This window comes from Octopus bimaculoides, chromosome 14 (genome assembly GCF_001194135.2).
Source record: "Octopus bimaculoides isolate UCB-OBI-ISO-001 chromosome 14, ASM119413v2, whole genome shotgun sequence".
NCBI classification, from domain to species: Eukaryota; Metazoa; Mollusca; class Cephalopoda; order Octopoda; family Octopodidae; genus Octopus; species Octopus bimaculoides.
In genome coordinates, this window is record NC_068994.1 from 16,546,938 (window position 1) to 16,550,672 (window position 3,735).

General features: G+C 38.8%; 1 protein-coding gene and 1 long non-coding RNA gene across 2 annotated transcripts in view; one reads left to right on the plus strand and one right to left on the minus strand.

Moving 5' to 3' along the window:
• Nucleotides 1-3,735, minus strand: part of LOC106881669 (uncharacterized) — a 17,958-nt gene that overhangs the window by 11,798 nt on the left and 2,425 nt on the right. The gene's annotated exons all lie outside the window — the stretch shown is intronic.
• LOC106881668 (protein PIF) overlaps nt 1-3,735 on the plus strand; it is a 49,564-nt gene that overhangs the window by 932 nt on the left and 44,897 nt on the right. The gene's annotated exons all lie outside the window — the stretch shown is intronic.

Below are 3,735 nucleotides of genomic sequence, written 5' to 3' on the forward strand. Positions count from 1 at the left end.
AATATAACAGAAATATTTGGCAAATCCAACTTTAATAATTCTTTCTAATTTTGACACAAGGCCAGTAATTTTCATAGTAAGGGGAAGTCGATTACATTGACCCCCAGTGCTTAACTGGTACTTATTTTATCGACCTCGAAAGGATAACAAGCAAAGTCGAAGTCGGCAGAATTTGGTAAATCCAAGTCTAACAACGTTGCACTGGATGCTCCACAGTTCTTCACTGGAATTCCATTGTCCATTATTTCACTTTCGTCTCTTAAAAGCTTCATTTTTTTTTTTTTATGAAAAGCATGTCCACTTTTTAGCTTAGAAAAACATCTTACTTTCGATAAGGTAAAATACTTTCACTTGCATGAAAACGAAGAATCGTCGCAAACTGCTTTTGATTCTTGGTTAAAGCCATTTACTGCATTTACATTGCTTATGTCCCGAACAAAGACTAACAACATCGCAACACTATAACTTCTCTTCTAGAAATATAGAGCCGTGCGTCTGCTCACACAAAAATCAATAGTATTTTCAAAGATAAAGGAGTAACTACTCAGCAAATCGAATCTGCAACTTGATTTGAAATCATTATTGAAATATATTTGTATTTATGCCGATAATGCCCGCAGAAAAATAGCTTCTATATCACATATACCCTCCTATATAAATATGTTGTCTTGTACTCAAGCTTTCATCGTTATAATTAATGAAGCAGTTTTTTTTCGTACTCGTGGTATGACATAGGACAAAAATACCTTACAATATTTGTTCTGGCTTGCTGCTAGGTCGACTTTGCCTTTCAACCTTTCGGGCTCAATAAAATAACTACTAGTTGAACACTGGAATCAATGTGATCGACCTGCCCCTTCCTCCAAAATTGCTGGCCCTGTGCCAAAATTTGAAACTAATATTTGTTGTGGCTAAGGCGGCGAGCTGGTTGAATCGCTAGCACGCTGGGGAAAATGCTTAGCGGTATTTCATCGTCCGTCTTTACGTTCTGAGTTCAAATTCTGCCAAGATCGACATTACCTTTCATCTTTCGGGGTCGATAAAATAAGTACCAATCAAGTACAGGGTCGATGTAACCGACTTACTCACTTGCCCGAAATTACTGGCCTTGTGCCAAAATGTGAAACCAATGTTTGTTCTGGATCTTATTTCTCTGGTTTCAAATACTACTGGAGTCAACTTTGCCTTTCGTCCTTTTAGAGTCAATAAAATAATGGACGGTTGATTGACAAAGTTGTTAGAGCATCGAACGAGATGCCTTGCAATATATTTTCCGATACTTGGGTGGAAGACATATCCATCGACTAATTTAACACCATCACCTGCTCCTTTGATGTTCAGCTGATTTCATTTTGTTGAAGGCATTTGGGTCACATTCTTGTTTGAGGATAACTACTCCCTCTAATCTGAGTGTCCCTATAAAAAGAAGTCATGGACACCATCCATCCTCTTCTTGAGTAAACAGTAAAAAAATGTAGTGGGAATGACTAAGTGCTGGACTACTGTATTTGATGGCACGTAAGACGTACCTTTTTTCCCAAAAAAGTCTCTCAAAAAAATCACCCCGGGTCCTATATGCGAAGATGGTCCTCCCCTAAGCTTTAATGGACTAAAAACCTTTTTTTTTTTTCTTAATATGCGTTGCTGTAACTGGGATACATCTAATATGGCCGTAAGTCTTTTATCCAACCAAATACAGTAAATGCCTTATAGTCTTTAATTAAGAACGTTCTGAGCTCATATAACATTAGGGTTAACCCCTCTAAGACTGTGTATTGAAGTAGTTTAAATCGACTTGAGTCTCAGCTGCCCCTTCCTCCTCCTCCAATGTGTGACCTAAGCTTTAATTCACGGTTTTTGTCGAACAAATCATTTTTTTTCTTAGTTGGTTCAATTCGATTCTGTTCAATTTGTGGCCCGATTAAACACCACCACCAGCCCATGGATGTCTTCAATACAGTAGTCTTCATTTTCATACAGTAATTCGGCACAGGCAACCGGACCAAGAATGACTTCCTCTCATCTTCCCAATCTCTTTCGAAAGCCCTCAAAACGATCGTGGGCGTTGCACTAAACCTTGTGTTTATCATTGAAAAGAAAACGTACATCAAGATCCAAATATAATTTATTACATAAATCCTCGCCTACTAATCCACGCATCTAAACAGTGGCACACTGCAGAGAATGGTAAATAAAATATAAAGAATATATCAAAATATACGAGAATTAAAAGGAAAACTCAAGCGCAAAGTTATGAATTTAGTTGAAATTGTATAGTTAATTATATCGACGTCGGAAAGCTGAAAAGAAAAGTTGCTCATGATAGGATTAAAATGTAAAGGACTGTAACTGGATACCGCATAGCAACAACGACAACGGTTTTTACTGGTACTCCGTCGGTTACGACGGCGAGGATTCCAGTTGATTCGATCAACCAAAGAGCCGACTCAAGTAGAAAAAAAAATAGTGTACTAGGTGTAAAACGAATATGTAGTAAACGAATACGAAGGGGAAAAAATTTCGCCGACGAACGGGGAAGTGATGAGAAGACTCGGAACATTCCCAATGTGAATTTTCCGAGTCCTCCCCCCCCCCCGTTCGCCAGCGCGCATTTTTTTTCATATTCGTTTACTTTGTTTTACACCTATTGCACTATTTTTTTTTTATTTTTGCTCCGGTCAAACACGAGTTTAACCGATTTTTTTTCTTTTCTTTTTGGCTACTAAAGGCTGGTTTGAAAGGTTTTAGAAGTGGCCGAATTTCGCATAAAGTTGACTGATGAAGCTGCAAGCGTTGATACAAAGGTTGTTACTAATTATCCTGAGCAACAGAAAGCATTATTGCTTTTCTTTTCCGTTGCCTTATTTTTGTTTATGTCTTAGTCTGGATACTACTTATTTGGATACTTCCGTGCCGACCGAAACTTAATCCGGATAACTGCTGGATTTCTTATTTTGTTTTATGATAGGCTTAATATGTAGCTACGCAATAAATGGAAATATTCTCATAAGTGTTTTAGTAGAAGTTTATAACATCCCCCACATTACACCCTCCTGCCTTGTGAAAGAAACGGACACATATGACAGTGTCTGTTTACATGCTCGTGAAAAGATGAAATGACCATGATTGGAACGAGTTTGTTGATAGTAACATAGTTGTAGTGTGTGCCGCCCGGAACAGCCTTTGATTTGTCCCCACCCGTAGCCACAAGCCTTTACAGGCTTATACAACAAACCCTCATAAAAGCACGCCCAGGGTGGAACAAACGCCCGCTCTCCTTACATCTACTAACTACGTTATTGTTGATAGGTATGCTTAATTGGGACTGATCTGAGCTAAATAACATCGATGATAATAGGTTTATAAGACACAGTTTCTGAAGAAAAAGTTAAGTTGTACGCTAACTATTACTATAGAAACCAGGGCGATCTTTCGGTACGAGTTCCTAATTATCGGCCTTTTCCGTAAAAAGTGTCTTCGGCGATTTTTACCAAAGATCAGCCTTTTCCGTAAAAAGTGTTGGAGGGAAACAGGGAAACGACGTCATAACAGCGAAAGACATACAGTGAGCGCGATTTATTTTGAAGGGTTTAGAGTTAGGGTTAGGTTTACGGTTAGGGTTTGGGTTTGCGTTAGGGAATTCCGTCCCTAACCGTAACCCTAACCCTAACCCTGACACTAAAACCCTAACCCTAACACCGTAGTGAAGATCGTGCGGGTATTATGGAAAAGGCC